Source organism: Ursus arctos, unplaced genomic scaffold (genome assembly GCF_023065955.2).
Source record: "Ursus arctos isolate Adak ecotype North America unplaced genomic scaffold, UrsArc2.0 scaffold_3, whole genome shotgun sequence".
Classification (NCBI taxonomy): Eukaryota; Metazoa; Chordata; class Mammalia; order Carnivora; family Ursidae; genus Ursus; species Ursus arctos.
The window spans coordinates 93,767,262-93,785,868 of NW_026622985.1; the positions used below are offsets into that span (position 1 = coordinate 93,767,262).

General features: G+C 35.5%; 1 protein-coding gene and 1 pseudogene across 1 annotated transcript in view; both read left to right on the top strand.

Moving 5' to 3' along the window:
* Window positions 1–18,607, top strand: part of CNTNAP2 (contactin associated protein 2) — a 1,356,273-nt gene that overhangs the window by 110,209 nt on the left and 1,227,457 nt on the right. The gene's annotated exons all lie outside the window — the stretch shown is intronic.
* On the top strand, window positions 16,547–17,036 carry LOC113241450 (60S ribosomal protein L12-like; annotated as a pseudogene).

Below are 18,607 nucleotides of genomic sequence, written 5' to 3' on the forward strand. Positions count from 1 at the left end.
AATATACCTAGGGTGGACCTAAGTTACTAATACCATTATCCTCTAAAAGGAATCAGATCCACCTGGAGAATTTATATCAGGTTTTGGTCAAGTAAGATTTGACTTGAGTTTTGAAGCATCTTTTTATGTCAAAATGAAAAGGAAAAGAAATGATGGCTAATGACAGAAAGCACACAAGAGCCAGGTTGAAAAAAATTTATATTAGCCAAATCTGGACAATTTGTGCATAAAAATAATTAATGACAGTAATGAATTACAAACCTTTAGAAAAAAATGTGTATCCTTAAATGCATAGAGATTATAGGTAATCGATCAATAGATAGATACTAAACAGATAGATAAATAAAATCTTGCTTATGCTAGGAAAAAAACTTACGAGTGGTAGCTGTGAAAGGTGTGCTGGAGGTAGGAAACCATCACTTGGCAACCATAACAGTAAGTATTAGTTCTGGCATGTGACTTCAGTGGTCATTAAAACTAGGGAATAGGGAATATTTTTATGAGGTGCACCATATTTGTATGGTCTTAAAGTATCTCCCAAGAATTACTTAACAGTGGTAGAGAAAAAAATAATTATACAAGAGAAATTAGGTAACATCTTGAGTGGATGATCAAAATAAAGATGATCAGTAAGAGGCAGATAGACATCGTGGGCCTCCAGATGTGATGGGCTGAAGACCCAACATAGTACATACAGGGTGTATCCCACTAAATATGTGCAAATGGATTGAGCCTATCATAGGAAACATAACTCAGATTCAAAGTGAGAAATACTCTGACGCACCTGGGTGGCTCAGTTGGTTAAGTGACTCGTGATTTCAGCTCAGGTCTTGATCACAGGGTCATGAGTTCAAGCCTAGAGTTGGGCTCCACACTGGGCATGAAACCTACTTAAAAAAAAAAGGCAAAATGAGAAATACTCTAGGAGGACATTTTACTGAAAAAGGGGTGGGAGGGTAGGATAAATTTCAAAAATGTCAATATGATAAAAGATAACAAAGGCTAAGGGGTGATTCTACGTTAAAAATGACATCAACATGAACTGTGTGATCCTCACCTAGATCCTGTCCTGGAGAGAAAAAAAATACCATAAAAATATTATTGGGTCAGTGGACAAAATCAGGATAAAGAGGGTTGGTTAGATATAGCAATGTTAAATTTCCTGAAATTGATAACTATATATTTGTCAATTTATATCCTTATTTTGAGAAAATGTAAACTACAATATTTGGCAGTAAATGGACATGATATGTAACTTATTCTCAAGTGGTTCAGAAAAAAAAAGTTTATGTGTTTGTGTGTGTGTGTGTGTGTGTGTGTAGGGAGAGAGAGAGAGAGAAAAGGAAGGATAAAGCACACAGCTCAGAGCAAAATTGGGGGATCTAAATAAAGAATAAAAGGCCGGGGTGCCTGGGTTGCTCAGAAGGTTGAACATCTGACTTGATTTCAGCTCAGGTCATGCTCACAGGTTCATGATCTCAGGGTCATGAGATAGAGCCCCACATCGTACTCTGCACTCAGTGGGGAGTCAGCTTGAGATTCTCTCTCTCCCTCAACTTCTGCCGCCGCCCCCCACCCCCACGCACGTGCTCATGAAAGAAAAGAAAAAAAATAAAAGAAAAAGCAAGCAAGCAAGAAAGAAGAAAAGGAAATCTTCAAAAAAAAAAAAAAAAAGAATAAAAGGTATACAGTGTCCCTTACTCTATTCTTGCCACTCTTCTGTAAGCTTGAAATTATTTCAAAAAAGGAGTTAATTTTTTTTTAAGTTTTCCTGAAAATCCAGTATTGGAAACACATCAATTTTGTCGTTGTTTTAACAGGGTTTTCTTTCAAAACCAGACGCCTTGTGAGAGCACATAAACATATCACTCTTAAAGCAGTCATCGAAATCTATACCAGCATGTTTAATTGGCTCTTTCCTATTAACTGCTGATGTATTGAGAAAGTTGGAATTTGATATAAGGGAAAAAGAAATGACTACAGGAGCGGTAACTGTGGTGCCATGTGAGGGGCGATGAGAGAGCAGCCAGCTAGGGTAGGTGCCTGCATGGATAGGAGGAGGTGGGGTATTAGACACACACACACACACACACACACACACACACACACACTGTCAACATACAGTATTACCCAAAATTGGTCCTGATGAAATGGTGTTAGTCATCCAGTGCTGCTACTCCCTTTATGCTTACTTCTATATCGTATGCTCAGAGATACTACAAAAAATAAAATCAACATATTTATTTGAACATTTACACTATAGGAGCATATTTGTTCAACAGGATTTGTAGAGTGGAAGGGGGTGATAGCAGTTTCTGGAAAGTCATGGATTGTGAATATGCCCTCAGGCATAAGGAACTCAAAGATACCTACAAGTCACGCTTGTCAGAGTAAATTTGAAAGTGGAAAGAAATAAGACAGATATGAAATTAGCTCAGAACAATTCAATATTCGAAAACATCTGTAGGAAGAGGCGCTAAGGGCCTGGACTGAAGGAAATAAATCACAATTAGATCTGGTTTTGGAAAAACCACCAAGGTCTACACTAGCAAATCAAGTCTAAGGAGGAAACGAAGGGCTTCTCTTGACAGAGGAGTACTTAGTGTTTCTTGGAGAGGGTTTTCGGGCAAATACGATTTACAAGTCTCTGCATGCATTTGTTCTGTGCAGATATCAGAAAGAACGTGCCTCGGTGAGAGAGATTTATACCTACTTGCAGGGGCTTGCACCAAATATTTTCTAGTTCCTCTACCAACTCAGAAATTCTTTCATTTCCTCTAAGGTGAACTGTTTTTTAAAATGGTAAACTACCTCCTATTTAATGATAACATCTGCTGAAAGGTAGTCATATTTATTAATAATATAATTTCAGTTTTTGACATTTCTATTATGATAATTTAAACTTATTATCTAATATTCCTCTCCTTTCGCTAGAATTTGTTGTACGTTATTTATTTCATGTAACGTTGTACATGTCAGCATAAATGCCTTTTTTCCAACCTCAATACATTTAGAACACCAGGGAGAACCCAACACTGAGAAAATGATAACGTGATAATGTGAATCCGCGGCTCTGAGGATGGGCTCTTTAAAGCTTCAGAGATTTTACATTTACATATCAGACAACTCCCAAACCCTCAGAAGAAAGCCCGAAGTGCTGACACAGTATGTGGATTCAGATCCTATGAATGAAATGATATTAAGAGCAATTGAGATTGAGCATAAAGGTAGAAGTTCAAGGCAATTCGTGGAAAATTACATTAGATTTTCAAGTCTCCTTCAGCAGAGATTAGGAAATGTATTTCAATTTCCTCAACAAAGGGTGAGTCAAACCTTAAAGAAAAGCAGGCCAGAGTCAAAGTTTGTTTAAAAGGGCATTGCTAAAATGTCCTATTGGCACGGGAGTGACCTATCTTCCCCATTAATGGGACTTGAACAAATTTATTAACAGAATAAGACCGGTGCAGCATTAAACATTAACACCTGTACGTACTGAAAGAGATCAATTAAAATGTTTAAAATGTTGTTAATTAACTTCTAACCTAACCTCTGACCCTGACACCTACCCTGGTTCTAAACTCAACTTCAACTCCAATTCTGAACCTAACTTGAACCCATAGTTGCCTACTAGATGCATACTTAAAATTGAATTCTGTGATGAAAAACCAGTCACATAACAACAACAACAACGACAAAAAGATCCATTTAATAGTCTTATGATCACTTACATTTTAATGCACTCTTATTTCTTATTGACCTTAGCTATAATTTAGAACTTTTTAAAGAATAACCAAGTTAACAAGTTTGACGCAAGAGGCAAAATCTTTCCTTATATTATTGATAAAATAGTTCATTTTTTTGGATTTTTATTTATTTGTTTGACAGAGAGAGATTGAGAGAGAGCACACAAGCAGGGAGAGCAGCAGAGGGAGAAGCAGGCTCCCCGCCAAGCAAGGAGCCCAATGCGGTACTTGATCCTGGCACCTTGGGATCATGACCTGAGCCGAAGGCAAACCTTTAACCGACTGAGCCACCCAGGCGTCCCTAAAATAATTCTTTAAACCTAAGTAAAAGCAAATGGAATTGTAGCATGTATTATTTAAGAATAAGCGATTATCAGCACATTTTTCTACACATTAACATTATTGAATTTGGATGTATCTTTAGGTTGACAGTACTATAAAGGTTTTTTCTTTTTCTCTTTTATTTATTCTAGTCTGTTATTTAATCAGTAAAAAGTCCTACAGTTAATTTCTTTCCTTTTTTTTTTTTAATGGGTCAAAAAGCTGAGGCTGTGGGAGCGGGTGATTAGTTGTTCACTGAACCCATGTCCCTTTCTTCCTTGTCACACAGCCTGATTTCTGGCCTTCCTTGGAGTCAGGCATCACAGATGACTCCTTGCGGCCAATGGAATGTCAGGGGCAGTCATGTCTAACACTTTCAGGCTGACCCATAGATTGGTTCCTCAGGGGTCCTGCACTCTCTACTTCTCCCTCTGCCGGTCAGCCAAAGGTGGTGGAGCTTCAAGATGAAAGATCCAGGCAACATTCATGCCTCTATCTATGGCCATTCCCACCATTTATGCATTAAAGCCCATCCCATGTTAACTACTCTGGGACTTAACTTTAGAAACTTCCCCCTCTCTCTCATCTCATCACATTGTCCTCTAGATCTTCTCTTCAACATAGAAATATGCTGTTATTTCTTCAGACTTTAAAAAAACCCAAAACATTCTTGATTCCCCTAGTGACTGCTCTACTCCTTTGTTCTCTCTTTTGTAAAATTCTTCAGGAGAAGTTTTGACTTGCTTTGTTCAGTTCTCTTCTATCCTCTCTCGGACCACTTCAACCCATATATTCATACCCTGAATACTCCAATCTGGCTTCACTCCCATTATGCCATCAGTGGTCACTCTCTCATCATTGTTGAACTTGACGTGTCTTCAAAATTTAACAGAGTGGAACATTTCCTCCTCCATGATATACTTTCTTTGATGTCTGGGCACCACATTTTGGGGGGTTTCCTCCTACTGAATTTCTTGTTCTTTCTTAGTCTTTTGTGTTGACTTTTTTTTTTTTAATAACCAGACCTTTTTTCTTAACTATTGAAATACTCCAAGACTCAGTCTTTAGTTTTCTTTTCTTTCCATCTACATTCACTCACCGTCTTGGACATCCCAATCAGTCTTATGTCTTTAAATACCAGGTATTTCTCTTCTCCATCTCAGTTACTTTCAACTCCACTATTTTGAGTGATTAATACAAATTATCATTGACTCCTCTTTATTTCACATTCTCATATCCATTAGATCATCCTGTTGCTCAACTTTGAAAATATATCCAAAATACAACTACTTATTACCTCCCTGGTCTGAAACACCAGCTATTTCTTGAATGATTATAAGAACTTAAACAGATCTCTTCATTTATTTATCTCCTGCTCCCATGTACACCAATGGCAACAGAATAGCCATAATTCTCCTTTTTAAAATAGAAATCAGATCATGTAACTACTGTACTAATCAGAACCCTGTAATTGTTCACCATTTTACTCAGAGTAAAAGCCAGTATCCTTATGGCTGTTCCCTATTACTTCTCTCTTTTTTTTCTTAAAGATTTATTTATCTATTTGAGAGAGAGAGAGCATGAGTGGGAGGGGCAGAGGGAGAAGGAGAATATCAAGCAGACTCTTCACTGAGTGTGGAGGCCAATAGGGGCTTGATCTCAGACCCCAAGATCATAACCTGAGCCAAATCCAAGAGTCAGAAGCCTAACCAACTGTGCAACCCAGGCGCCTACCCCCCCCCTTTACTTCATTACTTATCTTAAGTACTACTCTCATCCTTTTTCACTCAAATACAGGTACACTGATCCTGGAATATTAGGCTTTTTGCACTGGGTATTTCCTCTATCTAGAATATTCTTTTTCAGATATCCCCTTGACTAACTCTCACCTCTGTTCATGTATTTGAACAAATGTTACCTTCTCGATAAAGCCTATCCTATCCACTCTTTTTAATACTGCTGTCTATACACACCTACTTTCAAAATCTTCATGATCACCCTTCCTTGCTTTCCTCTTTGAAAAATTGCACAGCATTTATGGATTTTTATCATAGCATATAATTTACTTAAATATTATATTTATTTGTTATGTCTGTCTAGAATTTTAACTTTGAATAAATTGGAATCTTTGTTTTTAAACTGGTGCATGTTGGGTGTCTATAACAGTCCCTGATACATAGTAGACACTAAATATTTCTTAAGTGATTATTGGAATAGAAACAAGATTATATACAGAAGATGATTTCAGCCCACTCTTTCCATATTATCCAGCCATTCTTATGTTGAGGTACTGTTATTGTCTTAAGGCTAATTTCTGGGTTAGCACATTGATTTTATTTAGAGGAATTCAATTTTATCTTCTTGGTTGATTTTAATTGGAAAAAAATGTATTTCTCTTTATATCTATCTATCTATCTATCTATCTATCTATCTATCTATTGTCTATCTGTCTACCCATTTATCCTAACTGACCTGTGTATGTATATATATATACACACATGTAAATGGCAACATATGATGTCTACAATCCATGGTTTAGTCAGAGAAATCTATCTCTAACTATCTCTTTCTAAATCATCTTTCAAGCCTCAGGTAGATGAAATATCTTTATGAATGATTTAGAGGAAAATGTGCCATATATTTCTAACCCTGTATACTCTAACTTCACCTCTGCTTCACTCCAGATAATCAGAGAGTTATTTGCTTACTGGTATAGTTTTGGGTTCCTCCTAAATGTGTGCATAGGAATTAGCATAATTTGCATATTTTGAAATTTGTTAAATACTTTATTTGTGGGATCTGGTAAAGAACATAGTTCAAAATAATATCATAATAAATGAAATATTCTCTATGCTATTAGTAACCTAAAAACTTGAAAAGATAGTTTTCATTTACTCATTCAGGCAACTATATTAATATTTGAATCCATTTTCTTTCTTTATCTTGTCTACTAAGTAATTCAGGAACCAGTTGGGTAGCTAAAAGTTACATATGTATTTTTTTCTCCCCTTCTGTAGTGTTGTTTGGCTTATGGTAAAAATTTTATGTGTTAATTTTACTTGTAGCCTTATTATCCCCTATGCATATTTCCTCTTGACTCCAACTCCTCTAACTATTTTTTAAATAATATATTTGTTGGTTAAAAGAATTGTCCTTGAATCAGAAAGAGGCAGTGGAGAGAAATGGTGAAGAACATGCATCAGGTGGCCAGTGTGGGTGGATTTGATTCTGTCATTGACCTTTAGTATATTGCTTGATGTCTTTGTACTCCTGCTTTCTCCTCTGTAAAATGTGGATTAAAAACAGTACTCTCATAGGGTTATTGTAAGGACAAATGAATAAATATATTTAATGCACCTAGACTGTTTCCAGAAATGTAGTAAAAAATAATAAGTAACTATGATTTTTATTATTTTCTGCAGTGGGAAAGAGTGGAAGAGGAGTACGTTTAGGGGCAAAAATCAAGGTTGGGGCTTTCTCAATTTGAGATACTTATAAGACCTTTAGTCAAACAAATATAGTCATATGTTAGAAAGTGCTAGGTAGGCCACCAAATGACTTATTGCTCAAAGAGAATAAAATGTCTCTTTTTTCACATGTAACAAAACAATTTGGGGTTCCTAGAAAGTGTGGGTATTTCTATTCCAACCACTCAATCACTCATGTTAGTTCTATCATATGCAAGATGTGCCTCAAAAATCACCTTGGATATTATCAAGATGTGGCATCCAAGGTTTATCTTGGGTTCTATCTTAGTTGCTTAGAAGAAGATAGCAGAAAAAACAAGCCTGTTTCTTAAAGGCATTGACCAGAAGTAATACACATCACTCACACTAACATTCCACTTTGAGAGTTAGTCATATGGCTACACCCTGGTAAAGGGGTATGCTTAAATATGTAGGTCTGGTTAGTTGGCCACTTCCCAGCTACAACCTTATACAATGAAGGGGCAGGTTGAATTTTGATGGATGGTTGTCTCTGCCAAAGAAGTGTTCAGGTGAAGGAGTTTACAACTAGTGTGTAGTCTGGACTAGATATATAAATTTAAGAGTCATGAACATGTAGATGGTATTTAAAATCTGGGAACCAATGTTTTTTGTAATAGAGATGAGAAGTGTCTAGTACTAAGCCTTGAGACCCATATATTTCTTGAACTAGGAATGTTCAGTTCTTCAGGAAAGGTAATTTTAAAAGATAAAGAATATTTTTGGGCACTCCATCTCTGCAGGTATTCATTCTGTGGACGTCAATGAAGGAAATTCTGTTCTAGAAGATACCAAGGCAGCAGGCAGGGAGCTGTCCTCCAGTTGTGGTGCTGACACAATACCTCCTCTCCCAGCAATGAATGGCACTCCGTTGGTTATCCTGGGAGACCTCTGTCATTCTCCCCTAATATACGCATCCAGAAAGATACTTCTCTCTGATAGCCCCACATTTTTGAACTTGTGGAAAAAGTGATGGTCCCTAACACTACGAACTTCTCTTTTCTCCTGTCTTACACTCAACATTTTCTCCACAGAAACACTGTTTTCTTCACAGTAACACATTATGAAGTTTTGCATAAGAGCCCTAACTATGTAGCCAACTTTTTAACACTTCAGTCATTCCATCAATTTTACTCAACCATGCTTCTCTGGGTGGAACCCACCTGAGATGAGTAAGAAATGCTACAAGGAGAGGTAACTAAAGAGATAAATAAAAACTCAGATACATTCTTATCAATAAATCAGTGAAGAAGGAATCAAACACCTAGGATGAAAAAAAAAAAAGATGAACATCCATTACCCTGGCTACTCAATAATTAATGAAAGAGATAAACAAATACAAATATTGAAGCAGGTGGTAAAAATGTGAGTTCAAAAGGATTCTAAAACTTATGAATTTAGACAAGATATGAAAAAACTATGATACCAGTTAAATGTTGTTGAATCCCACAATATGTCAGGCATCATATTAAGTACTTGTAATGGTTATGTCAGTTGACTGGCCAGCAAGAATTAGCCCTAGTTGATCATTCTAAGGCTTTTATATTAATCATTTCCCCCATATCAGTAATGAGATTAAGAAGGAGCATATGATCCTCTTCTCAGTGATGAGACTTAATGGATATCTTCTGGATAATGCCATGGAAAGGTCAATTATCAAATGGCCCAGGGAAAGACAGTTTCTGGGTATCATGACCAAGTATGACACCTGCATCTGCAGCCACCACCAGTCCTAGAATGAAGCCACCTCATGGAGAACTGAATGAACCCCTATTCTCTCATCCTTGTATATTCCCGACCTCTGATGTTCTTGTAATGAAAGATATCTCCTTGTCTTGTTTGAGAATAGTAGAGACAACTTTTCTTTTTCTTTTTTTCTCCAAATTTTTATTTAAATTCCAGTTAGTTGACATACAGTGTAATTTTAGTTTCAGGTGTAGAATTTAGTGATTCATCACTTACAAGTGCCCTCCTTAATACCCATCACCTATTTAACCCATCCCCCCACCTCCCTCCAGTAAACATCAGTTTGTTCTCTATAGGTAAGAGTCTGTTTCTTGGTTTGCCTCTCTTTTTCCCTCCATATGTTCAGTTGTTTTGTTTCTTAACTTCCATGTATAAGTGAAATAATATGGTATTTGTCTTTTTCTGACTTATTTTGCTTAGATAATACTCTATAGCTCCATTCATGTCATTGTCAATGGCAAGATTTCATTCTTTTTATGGCTGAGTAATATTCTATTGTATACATATACACCACATCTTCTTTACCCATTCATCTGCTGATTTTGAGAACTACTGATTTTGAACCACTGGGGAGACAGCCAAAGGATGAGTTTGTAAATAAGTACTTTGTAAGTTTCTGATACACTCTAAAGTCTGAGAAATATGGCATGAATATTAAAAGAACAGAGGAGAATATATTTGTATTTTGGAATATAGAAGACCTTGCCTCAATTTTACTTGTTAAAGCATCATAGATGAAGGGGCATATAAAAATATGTATAGTTCTTAAATAGTAATATGATGAAAACATACATACCCATGACAAGGTTAAGAACAAAGCATAGAATATACCTGAAGAGTTTCCAAGTCATATCACCTTTCCCATCGCAGTGGTAACCACTATCCTGAATTCTATATGTGCCATTTCTTTACTGTTTTACTCAGTTGTATTCTGTGAAATTGCCTATTTTTGATCAAGTTTGCTCTACCTATTCATAGAATTCAACTTCATCTTTCTATCACCCCATACATATCCCTATACAATTTATTAACTATATTATACAAATACATTTGCCTCTTCTTGAACTTATTAAAAGTTTAAATTTAAAGTTTGAAAAAGAAGGTGAGGAATATTTTTAGAAATTTTCTTTAGCTCCTTGAAAGTGCAAATAATCTTTCAAATAAGAAGTAAAAGTAATTAAACTTATAGAAATGTAATTCAAACATTTTCACGTTGCTGAGCTTTAGTTATTAGTTGATGAACCCAGAAGTAATTCTTCTGTCCTCAGAGAATATTGGCAAAATAAGGCACTAATACCAAGGAGATCAAAGGAATTTGGAATATCATAAAGAATAATATCATTGGGGGAGGGGAGGAAGAATGGGAATGAATGAATATGATCCTGTCATTGGTAGTAATTGAATTAACCAGAGATTAACTAGATGAAATGATGGAATATATGGCAATGTTTGATATGTACTCCTTCTGTTAAAATATGCAAAAATATTTAACATAGAGAAAATTTTAAAAGGACAAGTAAAAATCAAGAAAATGGACAGTTAAGGACAAGTGGAAGCAAAGCCCCAGCTATAAAATTATAATTGGTATGATTACAGTCAGCATTTACTAAGTGTCAGGATAAGTTAGCACATGAAAACCTGAAAAAGCTTAGTTTGAATAAAGTGCTATACCACACTGAACCATTCTTCACATCCCTAGTGCCCATATAGATATTACTGTTTGATTACTACAGTCTTTCCCACTGAGCCTGGAGGTAACCTCAAAAGCTATTTCAGCATATATCTCCAGGCAACCACTACCAACCAGTACCTATCACTCAGAATGGGATATTGAGAAAAGTTTTCTCCCCAGCAACTCCTTAAAGCATTTCCAAGACACAAGTATCTTTTATCAGCAGTTTGAAGCGATTGTTACCATATGGACTTATAAGCATGGTTGTCTTTGTGGGTGCTGACGTCCACATGGTGCTAAGTCCTGAAGGCCTGTCACCTCCAACCACTTCTGTTTTTTATAGCCAAGATACATTTTTAATTCCATGCACATATTTATAGACCAAGTGTTTGCAAAGGTAGATATAAACAAAGTTACAAATGTATGGAAATAGTTTAAGGAATGTAAATTATTATTTATATTTGAAGCCCCTGCTTACTTTCACCGTTTCTTCCAATATGACCTTGTTTGTGATCGTGTATTATTTCCTCATACCTTTTATGTAAGTCTTTTTAAGCTATGTTCTAGGTATATCCTTAGAAGAGAGGTTTTTTTGTCTCTCCTAGCTTTGAAACAGGAAACACATAGGAGCAATTACTAGTTAGAATCAGTGTGAATGAAGAAATAACTTGTGGGATAATACGAAGAGCCTGAGATAGGAGAATGGCAAAGAAAACAGTAGGAAGGGCTAGATGGAAACCAACAGGAATGTGCAGCTTCTCATGTAGAGAGGATGAAAATGAAAATATGAGAATCCGTAGGTCTGAACTGAAAGCAGATATCTAGATGAGGTGTAGAGCAAGCAGGCAGAAATTGGATTCTCAAGCTCTGGAGAAAGATGTGGGCTAACAGTAGAGATACTGAAGTCATAAACCGTGAATGACCAATGAAGAGGAAAAGATTGTATGTGGTCACTCAGTGAGTAAATAGAAAAGAGAGAACCAATGATAAAGAGATGCATCAAAATTCAGTTGACGTGCTAGGAAAACACCCAATGGACAAATAAAACAAAAGAAAAAATTTAAATTTCATCAGAAATACTAGGAAAACCAGCTACAACAGAAGCAGGGTCAGCTCCTGTAGTACCTGGAGACTTGAGATTACCTTTAGAGATGTGTACCTGGCCAAAATTTAAAACAGGATTTTTAAATAGAGTAGTGCTTGAGGAAGGCACATAAACACAAGTACATGGTGAGAATTCATTTATTTAGCAAATATTTCTCAAATTCACTGTATCGTACAGAGGATACAATGAACAATGGGCAATAAAAGAGATATATTCTCTACCCTCATGGAGATTAGAGCTAATTAGAATGAAGGTGTGGTTATAAAGTATACATTAAAAAATAGTTGCTGATGGTGTGAGAGAGGGGTGGGGAGGACAAGAGAAATACCTCAGGAGACAGAGAATTAGGGGAGAAGACCGGGTGGTCAGGAAGGCTGCTGCAGTCTAGGGAGGCGGGTTTACTTCTTTCTTTTCTTTTTTATAGGTTAGAAAAAAAAGTTGAACATGTCTGTAGACTAAGAGGAGAAGCTAATAGAAAGAATCTGAGGGAAACAGAGTTCATGAAGTGGAAACAAGGCTATTAACATTTATAGAGATCTTCCCATTTGCCAGGCACCGTGCACATACTATTTGGTTTTAGGAAAGTTCTAGAACAGCCTATGGAGTCCAGTAAGTACACAAACTAGGTAGGAGCATATTTATCTAAAAGATATTTGTCTTCTAGTCATTCCTATGAAGACTGAAGAGATAATGTATAAACCTATACTAAATGTATAAACATATATTAATCAGCTGTATTAGGTTTAAATATATTTTCTAAACTTAAATAAAACACCTGAGTTCACTTAGAGTATTTCTTTAAACAAATGAAAAGCATCTCTTGAAACAAGACAGATAATTCCTTATTATTATCATGGTACTGTTGGTCACATCTGTTAAAATATATGTACCAGGGACTCAAGAATAGTATTAGCCCCAGAACAATGAAAACCTCCGAATGACGAGAATTTTAAAACCATGATGCCTATGGGCTTGCTTTTGTACTCTTCTTATTAACCGGCAACTCTCACACTGACCATCGATACAACACTCATAAATGGGAAAACCATGGACTGACCTTGCTTATTTGCTTATTTTTGCATTCTACGAATATACACTTCATTTTCACATTTTCCTTAATCTCTCATTTTCTTAAATGTGTATTAAAATTCAAAAATTTGATAATTATCTTATAATGAGCTACTTTCTTAAGTATACAACAATTTTTTGAAATTGCCTTATTTGATAAAATTGACACAAAGCCTTTAGTAAATAATAAATACTATACTAATGCACTAAAACCGCTGTTATTAGTGTTATTCTAATTAAATCTAAATTCCTGACACCTGGAGATTGTCAGTCCATCTCTAAGCATTAGGTAACTAAATGAAAATCATCTCCTAATTTAAAAATTATAATCAGAAGAATATCAACATTCAGTGAGACTATTTTAAAACATGAACTCCAGCTCAAATATTCTATGGCCCTGGTATTTCTTCTTTACCAAGGTTATCAGGCTTGTGTTACATTGTTTTACTTGCCTACATGAAATGGCTAAAGAATGAAATCATATCTGATCAAACAAAGAACAAATACTTTTACATAATTTACTGGATTTTGGAACTTTGGTGACTCATGAATATTTAAAAGATAAATATATTTAGCAATCTGAATATAGATATATGTGGATAATGCTTGAGACTTTGGCAAATCAATTAACCTCTGGGCATTCAATTTTGAATAAAGGGGTTATTATTTGTTGGCAATGGTGTAACCATTCTTTTTTTTTTTTTTTAAGATTTTATTTATTTATTTGACAGAGAGAGACAGCCAGCGAGAGAGGGGGAACACAAGCAGGGGGAGTGGGAGAGGAAGAAGCAGGCTCTTAGTGGAGGAGCCTGATGTGGGTCTCGATCCCAGAATGCCGGGATCACACCCTGAGCCGAAGGCAGATGCTTAACCACTGCGCTACCCAGGCACCCCAATTGTGTAACCATTCTAATTAAAAGGAACTTGCCAACCCTTTTAATTATTCATCCTTTGAAGCATCCTCTTGTGGATAAAGGCTAACATGCCCTTTTTATCAGTTAGGATATTGGAAAAAATAAAGGTAAAATAATTGATCTGATGCAAAGTCAATGGTAGTGATTAGACTTTAGGAGCCAGAACTGCCCCCCTCCCACCAATTCTTTAGATTACTCACTCATATTAAAACCATTTATTCTATTTTAATTGCTTTTGTATTTTGAGAATTAAGGAATTATACATTTGATATATTGAATGAATTATTTAATTAAATCTTATGCTACATTTCAAATATCATGTTCAGATTTTGTAACATTAAAGAAGCTATGACATTTCGACCTTTCCTAATGAAAATGAAAATGGAAAGATTGTGTATTTTGGCAACTTTTACATCCTAGTGTGTTATCCCTTGAAGAAACAGTAACAAATCACTTCTTCTTGTAATAATAGTACCTCAAATGCCCTGTGACATCTGGGAATCCTTTCCCAAAATACTAACACTGAATGCAACACCTTCAGTTTCCTTATGAATGAGAACTAAAATTTATTCATAATATTTGTATTTGTACCCTGGGGGAAAGGCATGATGTTGGTTGGCTATCCACCAAAGACTTTATAGAGAGCCCTCAAAGATTAAAGGAAATGCTCTTAATCAGGTGCTATTTTCTTTTTTTATCTGAAAATTTTGTTAAACTTCACCTGGCTGGGAATCCGAAATTCTATGAAACATACACAAGCACTCACATTCTTGCACTCGAGTACAGTCATGTACACAAACATGGCACTATCCACGTGGCTCTCCACAGGTCAGTGTTGTAACAGAGACCCTGGGGAATAGTGTGGTCATTCTGGTGCCTCCAGTTATTACACTGTCTCAAACAGACTCAAAAATAAACCAGTGTTATACTCACTCTTGTGCTTGAGTAAACTTTAATGCATGCACATTTTCACTTGGTTACTATTGTATGGAATGTATACGGTCTCCTACAGTTGGCCTTAAATATGGAAATAGTGAGTGAACTTAACTAATTGAGGTCCTGGTTAATGTATCTTCTGTAAAAAAATTGTTTGGTAACTTGAAATATCTTTCTTTAGATCAGTAGTTATGTGAAAGTATAAAGTGAACGGTGAACCTAGGTTTCAAAGAAAAACAATGACTAAAAAAACCCCACATATTCAAATCTTTAAACATATCTTTCAGCAGAAAGTATTTATGACTATTCTGAATGGTGATTTGTTTTGCTCAAATAGAGGTATAAATAACACAAGAAAATAAAGTGAAGGGAGGAGTTTCATTAAAGTATTAGCTAATTACTTGCTTACAATCTTTATTTACCACTACATAATCATACTACTAAAAACTTTATTTAATATTTTTCAATAGGTGACAATTATCCAAGATAAGAAGTATGTCTTTCATATGACTCTGTGCTTTAATTAAAATATTAGTCAAATGTCCACAAGGTATTTCTACAGTTAACTTGTAAAATGAGAATAGCTTCAATTCAAAAATACTAATTAAATACAGAATGTGATTCAATAAAAGTCACTGATGGCTAATTAAGGGAAGAATTATCAGACTTGAATGAAAATATATAATACATATAATCCTAATGAGAGAATATGGTATTTGCTTTCCTCCCTTGTTACTAGACATTCACCAACCAAGTATTTAACCTTGAGAAGAAACAAAGAAGTTTTCCTGAGCACATACCATTTCCCAAATACTGAGCTAGGCAATTTAGGGTTTCTAAAGACGGTTTGAAGATAAAATGCTTGCTCCTATTTCCTTGCAGACTAATTAAGGAGAAAAGAGTTAGTTAACTATTAAAGAATAGGAACACTAATTCAAGAGACAAGACCTACCCTAAACAAGGCTTTTTAATGCTTTTTTTCCTTCCTCCTTTTCTGCCCTCTTTCTTATTGATTTGAAGTTGTTGTTGAAGTTATAGTATTTTTTTTATTCCGTTTTTTGTTCTAGCATGTAAAAAACATTTTTTGGTAGTTATTGTTACACATTTTAAAGAGTGTGTCTTTCTTAATATGTAATGTCATTCAATGTCTTTACACTCCTCTTTAACAGTGTAGGGTTTTAGAATATTTAGGAAAGCCAGACAAAAATTACAAGAAAAGAAGATTATATATCAGTATTTGTAATAGACACAAAATATAATTTGAAAATTAAATCCAACAATACTTATACAGAGATAATGCATTATGACTAAGTGCAGTTTATCCTAGGAAACTAAGATTGGTTTGATATTAAAAAATCAACCAATGCAGATCACTACATGTGATTACCTCAATAGATATAAAAACATTTTTTTGACTAAATCCAACATCCAGTGATAATAAAACAACTCAACAAAAATGGAAGAGAAGCTTTTGACTTTTGGTTCAGAGGAGGCGAAGGTGCAACTGTCTTCAGTTGTCCCGAATCCAGGTTCATTTGACACCAGCCACCTCTACCATGCAGCCTAAGTTTGACCACAAAGAGATCAAAGTTGTATACCTGAGGTGCACTGGTGGGGAAGTTGGTGCCATGTCTGCTCTGGCCCCAAAGATCAGCCCATGGGGTCTGTCTCCAAAAAAGATGAGTAATGACGTGCCCAAGACAACTGGTGATTGCAAGTGTCTTAGGATTAGAGTAAAACTGACCATTCAGAACAGACAGGTGCAGATTGAAGTGGTACCTTCTGCCTTTGCCCTGATAACCAAAGCCCTCAAGGGATGGCCAAGAGTCAGAAAGAAGGAGGAAAACATTAAGCACGGTGGAATTATCACTTTTGATGAGACTGTCAACATATTGCCCGACAGATGTGGCACTGATCTGTAACCAGAGAACTTTCTGGAACCATTAAAGAGATCCTGGGGACTGCCTAACCTGTGTTGATGGCCCTACCCCTCATGTCATCATAGATGATATTGATAGTGGTGCAGTGGAGTGACCATCTAGTTAAGAACTACAAAGGAAATTATTTCAATAAATGATCATTTGACAATCAAAAAAAGAAAAAGAAAAAAAAAGGAAGGGAAAAAAACTATATCAAAATGATAATGGGCATATGAAAACCTAGGGCTAATATAAAATTTAATGGTAAAAGAATGTTTTCCCATTGATTTGCAAACAAGGGTATGTTGTCACACTTTTATTCAATGTTGTGCTGAAGATCCTAGCCAATCAATAACAAGAATTTAAAAAAGGGAAAGAAGAATTAGATTTGACTGTATTTATAAATGATACTATTATTCATTTGGAAATTTCTAATCAATCTTTAAAAACATTAGTCTAAGTAATGAGTGAGTTTAGCAAGGTAACAGGATGTAAGCAAGATTAATACAAAAAAAAATCAATTCCACGTGCTAGGATTAAACATTTGGAAAATGCAATCATAAAAGTAATACCATTTAAAATAACATCAAAGACTTAAAATACTAACAGTTAAATATAATCAAAATTATGCTCACCTTATGCACATAAAATTACAAAAATATTTCTGTACAAAATCAAAGTATATCTAGCTAACTGGGGAAATACATCATGTCCGTTGGTTGGAAGACACACTATTGTTCATGTGTCCATTCTCTGGAAACTGATCTTTAAATACAGTATATTTCCTGTCATATTTCTAGCAGTCTTTTTTGGAGTCTTTAAAATAAATTTACAAGATGATTTAAAATTTACTTGTAACTGCAAAAGGCCTATAATATACAAAACTTTTTTGGAAAAAAAAAGGTTTTTAAGAATCTCAAGAATTCCTATAATGCTGGGGCGCCTGGGTGGCACAGCAGTTAAGCATCTGCCTTTGGCTCAGGGCGTGATCCCGGCGATCAGGGATCGAGCCCCACATCAGGCTCTTCTGCTATGAGCCTGCTTCTTCCTCTCCCACTCCCCCTGCTTATGTTCCCTCTCTCACTGGCTGTCTCTATCTCTGTCAAATAAATAAAGTCTTTAAAAAAAAAAAAAAGAATTCCTATAATGCTATAGCAATACAGACAATGTAGTATAGCTGAAAAAAATAAATATATAGGTGGAGAGTACCAAACTGTCTATAAATAGACCACACATATATAAATAATTGATTTTTAACAAAGCCACCCACATAATTCAAAGGGGAGGAGAATAGTCTTTTCAACAAATGGTGTTGGGACGGTGATATCCATATGGAGAAAATGCACATTGACCCTTACCTCACACTCTATCCAAAAATTAATTAAAAATGGATCATGCACCTAAATGTAGGAGCTACTGTTTTTGTTTTTTTTTTTTTTTTTAAGATTTTTTATTTATTCATTTGAGAGAGAGAGCAAGCTAGAGCATGGGAAGAAGCAGAGAGCCCAGATGCCAAGCTCCATCCCAGGACCCTGGGATCATGACCTGAGTGGAAGGCAGATGCTTAACCGACTGAGCCAAGCCCCAGAGCTACTGTTTTTAAACTTCTAAAAGAATATATAGGAGACAATATTTGCAATCTTGGAAGAGTCAACAATGTATTAGAACACAAAAAGTAGTAGCAATAAAAGAAAAATT